This window comes from Oryctolagus cuniculus, chromosome 15 (genome assembly GCF_051225735.1).
Source record: "Oryctolagus cuniculus isolate XC-2025 breed Fujian yellow rabbit chromosome 15, ASM5122573v1, whole genome shotgun sequence".
Classification (NCBI taxonomy): Eukaryota; Metazoa; Chordata; class Mammalia; order Lagomorpha; family Leporidae; genus Oryctolagus; species Oryctolagus cuniculus.
In genome coordinates, this window is record NC_142881.1 from 47,907,730 (window position 1) to 47,922,392 (window position 14,663).

A 14,663-nucleotide genomic window follows, 5' to 3' on the forward strand; every position below is an offset into this window, starting at 1 on the left:
AATCATTATACTTAGTGAAATAAGTCAGTCCCAAAAAGGCAGATACCATATAAATAAGTCAGTCCCAAAAAGGCAGATACCATATATCTTCTCTGATCCAAGGTGACTAATAGAATATCTAAAATGTAATGTATTGGGGTGAAATAGACATTCTGAGATTTAATGATTGTTTACAGCTTTTGTCTCTTCTATTGTGGAACAGCGTTTTTTTTTTTTTTTTTTTTTTTTTTTTTTTCCCTCATACTATTTGTTGACCTCTTTCACTTAGTGTAGGTTTACTTTTACAATCATTAAGTAATCAGAAAGTAGATCCTTGTAAAAATTAAGAGTGGGAATGTGCGAGGAGGAAGAGCTGGAATGTGGGAATGAGGGAGGTTAGGGTAGAAAGTATCACTATGTTCCTAAATCTATATATATGAAATACATTAAAGTTGCATAACTTTTAAAAATCAGCTGATAAAATAACATTTAGTGATATATTCCTCAAAATAAATTACCAATATGAAGATATAAGAAAATCAGATTATGAGACTATTTAATCTGTATTTGTGGAAATTTTAAAAATAGATGAATAAAGACTAAAGCCTAAATAGTATCAGTGAAACTATTGTAATAACTCAGTAATAACTATAGTTAATTTTATTTATTTATTTATTTGGATATTTAATTATTTGAAAGTCAAAGTTAGAGAGAGAGGGATAGACAAAGAGAGGAAAAGAGAGAGAGACAAAGTCCTTCAGCTGCTGGTTCACTTCCCAAATTGCCATAATGGTCATGGCTGGGCCAGGCCAATGCCAGGAACCAGGAGATTTTTCCAGATCTCCCACATGGGTGGCAGGGAGCCAGGTACTTGGGCCATGTTCTGCTGTTTTCCCAGGCCACAGCAGGGAGCTGGCTCAAAAGTGGAACAGCTGGGGACTCCAATCAGTGCCCATTTGGGATGTCAGCAATGCAGTAGGTATCTTTACCCACTAAGCCACAACACCAGCTTTAAATTTTAAAATATTTAATTCTATTTATTTGAGCAACAGAACTGAAAGAGAGAGACAGAGAGAGAGAGTTTAGCTTCATTTACTATTTTCTACCCCACAGGAAATTAATAAAACATAAACTCCAAATCCATGGTTACTTGTAAGGTTTAGCACTAAATTTCTGATTCTCCAATTATTCCCAACATATGTAAGTAGTCCATAAATGGCTGTTGAATTTATGAGTAAATATAACTTCTAAATTTCCATCAAACTTAAGCTTTACATATAATTCAAAAATTTAAACAGACCATTCTGACTCACCTAAAGCTGTGAAATAGCATGCTAATACTAAACAAAGTATTTTTGTCTTTAAAGCAAAAACTTATTTTATCATAAATATATTAAAATCCTATTTTATTGAATATTCACTGTCATAGAGTATATTTCCTTCCAATTTTCTCCAACAGAGTGTGTGTTACACCCTGTTTCTGAATGTGACCTCCTAATCTGAATTTGGTCCTGTCACTTTTTAACTGCAAGAAAAGGATAAGTAACATAACTCTTTGAATCTCAATTTTTTCATCTATTAAAGGCGATAGGACATTAATCTACATCACGAAGCTGTTAGAGCATTATATGAGTTAACAAATGAAACAAATGTGTAGGTGAGAGTCTATTATGAATGAAGTGATCAATCCATGTTGTGTATAATTAAGATGATTATGGTGATAATGATAATTCTGAAGTCTTATCTGTGTTTCTTCAAAGAATCTGACCACAAATGAATTCATGAAGAAATAGATTGCAATTATACAAGTTAAAAATTGACTTAAAAGAATCAGAATCATAATTCAATATATAATTCATACAAAAATACTATCTAAAATATTTGGTGAGGGGCCAGCACTGTGACACAGCGGGTTAAAGCCCCAGCCTGTAGTGCCGGCATCCCAAATGGGCACCAGTTCGAGTCCCGGTTGCTCCACCCTGATCCAGCTCTCTGCTATGCCCTGGAAAAGCAGTGGAGGATGGCCCAAGTCTTTGAGCCCCTGCACCCATGTGGGAGACCTAGAAGAAGCTCCTTCTCATGGCTTCAGATCAGCTCAGCTCTGGCCGTTGCAGTCATCTGGGGAGTGAACCAGCAGATGGAAGACCTCTCTCTCTGGCTCTACTTCTCTCTGCAACTCTGTCTTTCAAATAAATAAAATAAATCTTAAAATAAAATATTTGGAGAGTCAGAAAGAAAGTTCACAAGAAAATGTATAGCTTTATGGATATAAAAGAATGATGTGTGGGGGACCGGCACTGTGGCATAGTAGGAAAAGCCGCAGCCTGTAGTGTTGACATCCCATAGGTGCACCAGTTCGAACTTCAGCTGCTCCACTTCAAATCCAGCTCTCTGCTATGGCCTGGGAAAGCAATAGAAGATGGCCAAATCTTGGGCTCCTGCACCCATGTGGGAGAGCTGGAAGAAGCCCTAGTCTCCTGGCTTCAGATTGGTCCAGCTCTGACATTGCTGCCATTTGGGGAGTGAACCAGCAGATGGAAGGCCTCTCTCTCTCTCTCTGTGCCTCTGCCTCTGTAACTCTGACTTTCGAATAAATACATAAATAATTCTTAAAAAAAAAAAAAAAAAAACAAGAATGATGTGTACACTTGTACTGGTTTGCCTCACTTCAGTCTTTCCAAAAGAACTTCCTCAACTTCTATTCAGAAACAGTGACCAAACAACTCTGAAGCAGTCTTCAGAGAGACTGGGGTAGATTCTCCATTGCCATTTTTCATGAATTCTTTCTGTCTCCAGTCCCCAGTCATTGAATTAGGCTCCTGTGGGGAGCAACTCGGACTAGACTAAGTTACTGGAATTAAGACTTATTTTATGCATCTGCTCTCCCACAATATGGCACTGGGAGAGGAGGAAACAGCTTCTGCGCAGCTGCCTCCAGTTCGACCAATAAACTGCAGGAGCTGCTCCTGATTGAAGGAGAGCAGCGTGCTCGGTATGTGGGCAGCCGAGTTGGGATCGGTGGAAGAGGACTATAAAAGAGGAGAGAGACGGCACGGTGGTGTGGGTTGGTTGGAGAGTGTGTTAGAGAGTTTGCAGGGAAGTTAGTTGCTTCGTTCTTTCTCATTTCTCTCTACTCATTCTAGCTTTGGGAGTTCGCTGTTTGCTTATTCTTACTTTACTATAGAAAAGACTTGTAAAAGGGGAACAACAAGTGTCCGGTCCGGTGCGGCTCCTCCGCGGAGGAGCAGCAGGCTCCATTATATTTTTCCTAGTTTTTGCAAGAATATATGACAGAACATGTAAGAATACTCTAGAAAGATATTATACTATTTATTACTTCATTTTTGAAACAGTTTTAGAATCACAGAAAATTTAAGCAGAATCCGAAGTCCCACTATACTCACAATTTCCTGAACTTTTAAAGCTTTCACTTACTATGACACATTTGCTACAATTAATGAACTAAAGTTGATATTGTCAATACATAAATAAAACCCTTAGTTACTTCATATTTCTGTAGTTTTTACCTACTGTCCTTTTTCTGTTCCAGAATTCCATTCACATTATTGCATTAATTTTTGTTGTCTCATTAAGCTGCTAGTTACTGTGACAGTTACTTCTATTTCTTCTTGTTTTTGATGACCTTGACAGTTTGAGCAGTGTTGGTCAGGTATATCATAAAATGTCTTAAATTATTTGACTGATGTTTTCCTCATGACAAGATGGAAATTATGGGTGCAGGGGTCTAGAAAAGTCAATTAACTCTTTCCTCAAAGATCTCATTTATTTCTCCTTTGATAGTTTCAGGAGACCAATTTTTCTATAAACAATAAAGTAAAATTCTACTTATAAGACAATATTTTAAATAATATTTTAAAACTATCTTTGGGAACATCAGAATTTTCTAAAATGAATTGAATTTTAATACTGGTAATTGATGGTTTCAAGAATTTATTATATGCTAAGCATTTCTAATACATTTAATCCTCACAAAACTCCAAAAGATAGATCAGTTTATCCTTATTTTCAAAAATGTGAGTAGATGGGCTTTTCAATTAGCTGTTATTTGTAAGCTCATAATTAACAGAACTGAGAAACAAACCTGCTTCTGTCTTAAACTACATTACACAGTGCTTACAGCTGAGCCTTTTTCCCCTCTCAAATTACTTTTACTTCTCAAGCAATTAAAACTCATTTAATTTGGAATCTATAAGGATATAATATGCAGGTAATGAGCAATGGTTATATGTTAAAAATTTCCACATAAGAGTTTTGTTAGTCTTGAGAGATAATCATTCCAAACTTGTGACTTAATGGAAGAGGAACAAGTAAATGGATATTTTTATATGGATAAATATAAGTGAGATGTTTAAACCCAGAAGTAGAACATAGCATACCTTTAGCCATCTGCAATTTGAGTGACAGATTAAAAATAAGGGTTATCTAATGGATTTATTTCCCATTTGGATGCCTTTAAAAGCTATTTTAAAGGACATACAAGTGAACTTTCTTCTCTCCTTTTTAAATATTTGAAAAGCTACATGTGTTACCACCTTTTTCATTTTTATTATGATGTTGATATAACAAAAACAGATTCAATGTAGTTCATAGCTACAATTCTAAGAAGTGATATTTCCATTATTCTCTCCCACTGTGTCTCAATCTTTCTTTCATTTCTTCCTTCCTTCCTTCCTTCCTTCCTTCCTTCCTTCCTTCCTTCCTTCCTTCCTTCCATCTTTCTTTCTTTTCTTTCCTTTTCTTTTTCTTGAGATAACATACTTTAATTTACATTTTAGTCAAACACTTAATGTTCTACTAAGTAGAGTTCAACAAATAAACAGTAAAAAGGCAATATTTCATCAGGTAAATAGACGAGTGATATAAATAATCATCAGCTGTGGCGTAGTGGGTAAAGCTGCCACATGTAGTGCTGGCATCCCATATGGTACCAGTTCAAGTCCTGGCTGCTCCAGTTCCGATCCAGCTCTCTGCTATGGCCTGAGAAAGCAGTGGAGGATGACCCAAGTCCTTGGGCTCCTGCACCCATGTGGGAGACATGGAAGAAGCTCCTGGCTCCTGGCTTTGGATTGGCACAGCTCTGACCATTGCTGCCATCTTGGGAATGAACCAGCGGATGGAAGATCTCTCTCGCTCGCTCTCTCTCTCTTTCTCTCTCTCTTTCTGACTCTCTTTCTCTCTGTGTTAACTATGACTTCCAAGTAAAATAAAATAAATCTTTAAAAATAATACACAAAATCATCAAATAAAATATGTCAATTTCACTCATATACCATGAATGTTTAAAATAATCACAGCTCATTAAAACTATATTAGTATGTCATTCTTAGCAATTTTTTGACAAAACTATAAAAAAAGTTTGAGAAAACTATTTGCAGCAAAATTGATAGATACAGACATTTCTTTTTCTTTTTAAATGTTGGCTCCCACATATAAAGAAGAACATGGTATTTGTCTTTCTGTATCTGGCTTATTTCACTAATGATGATGTCCTCCAATTGCATCCATATTGATGCAAATGATAGAATTTCATTCTTTCTTATAGCTGAATGATATTTCATTATATTTAGATATTTATTCACCACATTTTCTTTATCCATTAATCTGTTCATGGATACCTTGGTTGATTCCATATTTTGGCTATCTGTAGGGAATCACAAAATATTCAGAATAGCAAAAGTGTTTCTGAGCAAAATTAATCAAATTGGTGGCATCACAATATCTGATTTCAAAGCATACTGATTAAAACAGTATGGTATTGGCATAAAAACCAACACATAGATCCATGAAGCAAAGAAGAGAGCCCAGAAATTAATCCTTATGCATACAGACATATGATTTTTGACCAAAGTGCACAGACCATACATTGGAGAAAGGATAGCTTCAGTTGCCTAATGGATAAAGCATTATCCTAAGTCAGGCATTGTGGAGAAAGGGTAATATAATCAATAAATAGTGCTGGCAAAACTGGATGTTTATATGTGGAAAAATGAAATTAGATCCATGCCTCTTCCCATATATAAAAATCAGCTGAAGATGCATCAAAGACCTAAATTTAAGACCTGAGACTATGATGCTGCTGGAGGAAAATGTAGGGGAAACACTTCAAAACCTTGGTGTGATGACTTCTTGGATAAGACCCCCAAAGCACATGCAACAAAAACAAAACTAGACAAATGGGATTACATCAGTATCAGAAGCTGTGCATCAAAGGAAATAATCAATAGAATTAAGAGACAGCAAGCAGAACAGGGAAAATATTTGCAAGTTATCTATCTGACAGACTGTTGATATCTAGGTTATATCAGCAACTCAGAAAATTCAGCAATATAAAAACAAGCCAGTTAAGCTTAGGCAAGGGGCCAGCACTGTGGTGTAGTGGGTAAAACTTCTGCTGCAATGCTAGCATCTTATATGGGCACTGGTTCAAGTTCTGGCTGCTCCACTTCCAATCTAGCTCTTTGCTATGGTCTCGGAAAGAAATAGAAGATGGTCCAAGTCCTTCAGCCCCTGCACCCATGTGGGAGACCCAGAAGGAGCTCCAAGCTCCTAGTTTGGGGCTGGCACAGCTCTGGCTGTTGCAGCCATTTGGGGAGTGCACCAGTGGATGAAAGACCTCTCTCTCCCTCTCTCTGCCCCAGCCTCTCTGTATCTCTGCCTTTCAAATAAATAAATAAATCTTAAAAAATATAAAGTGCTGCGAAAGACCTCATCAGACAATCCTCAAAAGAAGAAATACAAATGGCCAAGAAATACATGAAAAAATACTCAAAATCACTAGCCATCAGAGGAAAGCAAATCAAAACCACTTCACTCCTGCCAGATGGCTATTATGCAAAAGTCAGAAAGTAACAATTGCTGAGGAAAACACTGATAAAAGGGGAAGTCTTATACACTGTTGGTGGGAACATAAACAAATGCAGACTCTGTGGAAAACAGTATGGAGATTTCTTTTAAAAACTAGAAACAGACTTGCAAATGATCCAGCAATCCCACTACCAGGTATATACCCACCACCATGTTTATAACAGGACTATATTACCATTTTCAATATGGTCTCAAACTTTTAAAATTCAAATTAAATCTCTTTAGTAATTTAGGATATGTCAAAAGATGCCTAGCTATGGGGAAAATATTACATAGCAATGTTTTTCCCATCAGCCAGTAGGGAAAACAATGGAGGAAAACAGCAGGAAGTAGGTCAGAACAGCAACACTTGGTCAGCACGCATTTCACAATGAACTCTCAGACTACTAGTGCTAATGTTTTCTTTAATTTTGTAAATGGATTTGTCACACCCAACAATGTTAATACATGCACATACCAAAGGATTTGATCATCTTCTGTCTTGCTTGTCTAACAATTATTGTCTTATCTAGTTGTGAGTTTGAATTGTCTGTGATTCTTGGAAAAATATAACACCAAGAAACACACTCAGAAGTTCTGATCCATAATTCTTCATTGGAGCCTGGAAAATCCCACATGATTATGACACCATAGATCCAGAGGCAGACATGTTGAGAGCACTAAAACACTCACCACTTATGAAAACATAGTGCATTGCACACTGTAAATCATGGCAGCAAAGAGTAATATCACCATATAATATCAATGATCTTCAGATTTTCCCTTTGTTTGACAGTGTATTATTAATATTCCAACTTTTTGCGTCCTGTGACATATCTGCTAACCATACTGCCTCTTCATCAATATATCTTTTTGAACTAGTACTAACATAATAATACAATTCTGGGTTAATAAATATGTATATTAACTTTTAAATATAATGTTAAGCAAATATATATAAAATAAAGAAAATAGACACAATTAACTGTAATATCAAATTCCATTATAATAACTTTAAAAATATAAGTTCATTTCACTTTTGTTTTGTATAAAAATTATATTCCAGTATTTTTTTGTCAATGGATTTGCCAACCAAACAGAGTAGCGAAAACTATCACTAAATCAAAGCCAAAATGGGAAAGGAAAAGGCTTATATCAACATTGTCATCATTGGACCCATGGATTCAGGCAAGTCCACCACTACTGACCATGTGATCTACAAATACGGTGGCACTGAAAAAAGGAGCACTGATACATTTGAAAAGGAGGCTGTAAAGACAGGAAAGGGCTCTTTCAAGTATGTCGGGTCTCTGACAATCTGAAAAAGCAAAGTGTGAGTATGGTATCACCATCAATGTCTCAATGTGGAAATTTAGAGCCAGCAAGTATTACGTGACTATCATTAATGCCCCAGGACACAGAGACTTCATCAAAAACGTGATTACAGGCACATCTCGGGCTTCCTGTGCTGTCCTGATTGTTGTGGCTGGTGTTGGGGAATTTGAAGCTGGTATCTCCAGGAACGAGCAGATCCCTGAGCACGCCCTTCTGACTGCTACACTGAAATAACTCAATGTCAGAGTGAACAAAACAGATTCCACTGAGCCACCCTACAGCCAAAAGAGATACGAGGAAATCGCTAAGGAAGTCAGCAACTGGTGATTTGCCACAGCCCTGACACAGTAGCATTTGTGTGAATTTCTGGTTGGAATGGTGACAACATGCTGAAGCCAAGTGCTAATCTACCTGGGTTCCAGGGATGGAAAGTCACCTGCAAAGATGACAATGCCACTGGAACCGCACTACTTGAAGCCCTTGGCTGTGTCCTCCCACTCACTAGACCAACTGACAAACCTTTGTGTTTGCTCCTACAACCTATTTACAAAACTATAGGTATAGTGTAAGTACTGTCCTAGAGGGCCTATCTGGCATGGTGGTAACCTTTGTTCAAGTCAATGTCTCAGCTGAAGTGAAGTCTGTTGAAATGCAGCATGAAGCTGTGAGTGAAACTCTCCCTGGGGATAATGTGGGATGCAATGTCAAGAACATATCTGTCCAAGATGTTCATCATGGCAATGTTGCTGAAGCCAGCAACAGTGGCCCACTAGTAGAAGTGGCTGTCTCCATTGTTCAGGTGAAACAAAGTTTCTCAATTAAAACAAAGCTAAATGAGAAAAAATGTTAAATATGTAAAAATTTTTAAAAATTAAAATTATGTTCCTGGTGAAAATTCTTTCCATTTTTTAAAGACAAAGTTTCATAGTTCATTTAAGGTACTCCAGAAAGATCATTTGGAAACAAGAGAGAACATGTATTGAAGAAGGGGCTCAGATAGGATAGTATAGCATCACCTGAAAAGTTGGTTAATAGACTCTCACAGAACAAAAGCCATGAAATTAATCTTCGAAAAGAAATCAGAGTGAAGATACAATGACCTTTGAAAACAGATGTTAACAGCTTTCCACATCATTAAGCATTTTATATAAAAATATTTTATTACAGTCAGGTCAGGAAAATGCATTTTGCACTTCTTAAAACTAAATTAGTATGAAATTTTTGCATTTTTAGGCAAATCATTCTCATTTTTTCCTACTTGACTACCAAAAAACTTTATCATTGTACCTGCTTAAGAATTACATAGAAGGTATTTATCCAAAAGTAATTCTGTATTTACACTTCCGTACAGAACAGAACAGGGGCCAGCAGGTTAAGCCACGGCCTGCAGTGCTGGCAGCCCAGGTGGGTGCCGTTTTGAAATCTGGCTGCTCCATTTCTGATTCAGTTCCCAGCTAATGAGCTTAGGAGAGCAGCATAAGATGGCCCAGGTTATTGGGCCCCTGTACCCATGTGGGGAGACCTGGAGGAGGCTCCTGGCTTCTGGCTTCAGATTGGCCCAGCTCTGGCTGTGGCTGCCATTGGGAGTGAACCAGTGGATGGAAGACCTCTCTCTCTCTTTCTTTCTGCCTCTCCTCTCTGTGTGTACCTCCGCCTTTCAAGTAAATACTAAAATAAATCTTAAAAAGAACAGAACAACAGTGAGCTTCATTAGTGATAACTGTGTTTTCCTATTCCTCCTCCTAAGTGTTTTAACTACAGTCTTTGAAAAAGCACACACAATTCAGAAACAGTGTGAGCTGTGAGCTGACGGCTCCTGAGTCCCAAATGTGAATCTTAATTCACCTATTTCATAAAGAAATTCCATGAACATAGCATTTGCTTGTGATAAGAAATAAGACTTACACAGTATATTTTAAAATCAATGATCTCATGGAAACACAAGGGTAAACTTGTGAAAAGAGAAGAGAAGCATATATTTTAACTTCAATGCCAGTAGGTGCCATATTAAAAAGATCTTGAAATTAGGTATCAATTTAGAAAAAGAGAAAAAGAAAAACTAGTAGCATGGTAAACTCAGTAAGAAAATAACCCAATATTATTACAAATAAAATGTCTAATAGATGCCCCAGTATAAAGTTAAGTTTTCAATTAAGATTTTAAATGGCATTTTTAGATTTTTTTCTTGTGTCATTTTAGGAGATTTTTATCAATAGTCATTAAGGCTTTTACACTAGAGCTTCTAGCTTAAAATTATAACACAATTCCTACAGATATCCTTTGATTTTCTGATTTTTTTTTTTTTTTTTTTTAGTATTCTGGTAACAAATTAACAATCTCGGGGCTAATAAGATTAATCATGCTAACAATCCATGCTTACTTCAGCATGTTAAGGGTTACTCTTCTAAGGGAGAATTAAAGTCATGAAGGGCATAGAATTTTGCTTTAGTTGGAAATTTACATTTGAAAATCATCATTGTTCCTTGTTTACTAGTTTACACACACTGCTCAGCAATAAACTAGAAACAAGATTAGCTACTTTATGTAGATGTAGCAATGATTGAATGAAACCTTTTAAAAGATAGAAACATGCATCTGGTGTTTTTTTTTTTTTTTTTTTTTTTTTTTTTTTTTTTATGCAGGTATTCCTTGCTACAGCTTGAATATTTGTTTTCCCAGAACCCAAGAGTAGAGTTAGTGCAGTCCTAGCGTAATGGTACTTGGAGGGTGGTGACTTAATCCAATTATAGCGTTTGAGATAAACAACTCAGTAAAGTAAATGCATTAGCAATTTTTAAAGCTAGGACTACTGCAGCATTGATTCCAGTTTTTGTCATCTACATAACTTAGCAGACTGCTACTTTAAACTTTTTCTTAGTCTAAAAGCTAGTATTCTTGTAAACTAGGTGTGTATCTCCACATTTTATTCATTATATGATGTAGGAGATTAATGCATTTGAACATTATTTTCTGTTTTGCAGTACCCAGTGTAATTTTCAGATATCTAGTTCTAAAAGGGGTAAGGATGAAGCTTTATAGGAGCAGAGTTTTTATATGAAATAGATGTGAAGCTAATATAAATTCAAATTAGAATATTATATTTTATGAGATTAAATATAATCCTCATGATAGTCACAAAGAAAATAGCTACAGAAAATATAAAAAGTACAGATAAAAGAACTGAAATGTTCCTCAACTCAACATTAAACAGAAGAATAATGTAAGAACTAAGGGATACAAAAACTACAAGGTATGTGCAAAAACAGGTCACAAAATGACCATAGTATCATCTTGTAGTAACTCATTTAATTTATATGTAAACGGATGAGACTATGAAATCAAAAAGTAGATATTGGAATGATGCATTTAAAAACATGATTCTACTGTACGCAATGTATGAGAGACTCAACTTTAGATCCAAAGACAAAAATACATTGAAAGTGAAAGGATGGGAAAAAATATTCCATATAAATAGTAACCAGAGAATAACAGTGATTATATAAATATCAGGTAAAATCTATTTTAAATAAATATGTGAGAGAAACCAGAATATCAAACATTAATAAAATATTCAATATGCTAAGAAGCAACAAGGAATATTAACATGCACACATTAACATTCAAGTATATGTATGAAGCATTTATCAAATTCAAGAGAAGAAATCTTATAATAATTATTGGAGACATCAATAGACATTCTTAATAACAGAAAAAAAAAAACAGACACAAAATAAGAGATAAGTATGGAAAATATCAGGGCTGGCACTGTGGCTCAATAGGCTAATCCTCTGCCTTGCGGCGCCGGCACACCGGATTCTAGTCCTGGTCCGGGCGCCGGATTCTGTCCCGGTTGCCCCTCTTCCAGGCCAGCTCTCTGCTGTGGCCAGGGAGTGCAGTGGAGGATGGCCCAAGTCCTTGGGCCCTGCACCCCATGGGAGACCAGGAGAAGCACCTGGCTCCTGCCATTGGATCAGCGCGAAGTGCCGGCCGCAGTGTGCCAGCCGTGGCGGCCATTGGAGGGTGAACCAATGGTAAAAGGAAGACCTTTCTCACTGTCTCTCTCTCTCACACTATCCACTCTGCCTGTCAAAAAAAAAAAAAAATATCAGAAAGGGAGAGCCCACAAAACACAATACATCACACATAACTCTAAGCAAGAACAATGGAACAGGCATTATTCTAAAATGCGCAGGAACCATTCTCCAGAATATATCATATATTAGGCAACAAATTAAGTTTAAATAGAGTTGAAAGGTAGATATTATACATATCGTCATCTCCAAAAATAATGGGACTAAGTGTCGCTCCCCGTCTTCGTGGAGGAACGACACAGGACCCTGCGTTGTTCTTTTGTCTGCTCGGCCCTCCCCGGGTTTGCTGCTGGTTCTTCCCGGGTTGGCTACTATCCCTTCCACCTCCGTGGAAGGGCGGTTCCCCCTGCCACATTCCCCACTTCCGCGGGGGAGCGGCACACCGCCGGCCGGCTCTCTCGGGGGCTGCACAGGTGTTCCTTCAGATAGATGTTCCCCTTAGATGTTCCTAGTGCATGCCGTCTCTCTCCTCTTTTATAGTCCTCCTCTGCCAATCCCAACTCGGCTGCCCACACGCCGAGTACGCTGCTCTCCTCCAATTAGGAGCAGGATCAGCTCCTGGAGGTCAGCACTCAAGTTGGCAAGAGGCAGCTGCGTAGAAGCTGTTTTCTCCTCTCCCAGCGCCATATTGTGGGAGAGCAGATGCATAGAATAAGTCTTAATTCCAGTAACTTAGTCTAGTCCGGGTTGCTCCCCACACTAAGTTAGGAATCATTGACAAAAGAAAAACTTGAAAATTCACAAATTTTTGGAAAGTAAGCACATGTTTCTACCCTGTCAGTGGATCAAATAAGAAATAACAAGGGAACTTAAAAAATACCTTGAGATAAATAAAAACTAAAATATAGCATATCAAAATGTATAAGACACAGCAGAATAATAATGAGAAAAATTCATGATTATAAATATTTACATTTAAAATCAAGAAAGTATGCAGGCGCTGTGGTGTAGTGGGCAAAAGCCACTGCCTGTAGTGTCAGCATCCCATATGGGTGCCAGTTCAAGTCCTGGCTGCTCCATTTCCCATCCAGCTCTTAGCTATGACCTGGGAAAGCAGTAGATGATGGTCCAAGTCCTTGGGCCCCTGAAACCACATGGGAAACCTGGAAGAACCTCAAGTTTTCTTGCTTCGGTTAGGCCCAGCTCCAGCTGTTGTGGCCATTTGGGGAGTGAACCAGAGGATGGAAGTCTCAGTCTCTATCTCTCCCCCTCTCCCCCTCTCCCCCTCTCCCTCTCTCCCCCTTCTCTCCCTCTCTCCCTCTCTCCCTCTGCCTGTCTGTAACTATGCCTTTCAAATAAATAAATATTTAAAAATAAAAAAATTAAAATTTAAAAAAATCAAGAAAGCAAGATCGAAAAAGACAAATGTCATATGTTTTCTCTGATTGTAGCAGCTAATATAGGGTACAAAATACCCTTAATGCATATGAGTGAAATTACCATCTTACTGTGTACAGCCCTTGTCTACAGTCCTATGGAACAGTGATCCTCCTACTTTCCATTTGTTGAACTCTTTATTTAGTAAGAATTAAGACTATGATTATAACATAAATTAAAAATATGTTTTGGGAAAAACTAAAATAAAAGAAGGAAAGAAAAGAAAAGAAAAGGAAGGAGGGATGGCAGTATCATTATATTCTTAGAATTGTATGTATGAAATATATGAAATTTTCTCTCTGTATATTAATTTAAAAAAGAAAAAGTCAAAAAAGATCTCACATCATCACCTAACTTTATAACTTATGGATCTAGAAAGAGCAAGATAAACCTAAAACAAAAATAGGGAAGATGATGAACATTAGGACTGACCCAAAGTAAAAGACAAAAAATTAGAGAAAAATCACCAAAACCAGAAGTAGCTTTTTGAAAAGATAAACAAAATTGGTTAGCTAAATGGACCAAGAAAGACATGAAAAATTACTAAAATTATAAATGAAAATAAGGACTTTTTTTTTACCAATTCTACAGAACTAAAAGGGATTGCAGGAGACTATTATAAACACTCATATGCCAAAAAATTTAATAACCTAAATGAAATGGATTAATTTCCACAGAAACAAACCAAGAATAAGCAAGATGAAATACAGAAATGTGAACATAGTTATAACTTCTTTGATTGAAACAGTAATTAAAAATCTGTCAGAATATGCCCTATATTTTACAGCTTTATCAGTGAATTCTGTAAAACATTTAAAGAACTAACACCAATCCCTCCCAAGCTTATACAAAATTTTATAAGGGAACACTCCCAAAACTCATACAATGAGAACATTTTCCTAATATCATAGCTACATCCCTCAAGAATACCAGTGTAAAAATCTTCAAAAAATACTTGAGAACCAAGATGAGTGGCATATTCAAAAGATTATATACCACAAGCTCATGGGATTTATT

The 14,663-nt window shown here is 36.8% G+C and overlaps 1 protein-coding gene and 1 pseudogene across 3 annotated transcripts in view; one reads left to right on the forward strand and one right to left on the reverse strand.

Annotated features, from left to right (window-relative positions):
- Positions 1–14,663, reverse strand: part of PCDH15 (protocadherin related 15) — a 1,661,037-nt gene that overhangs the window by 1,593,920 nt on the left and 52,454 nt on the right. The gene's annotated exons all lie outside the window — the stretch shown is intronic.
- The window catches only part of LOC138845287 (elongation factor 1-alpha 1 pseudogene), a 58,120-nt pseudogene continuing 51,433 nt past the window's right edge, over positions 7,977–14,663 (forward strand).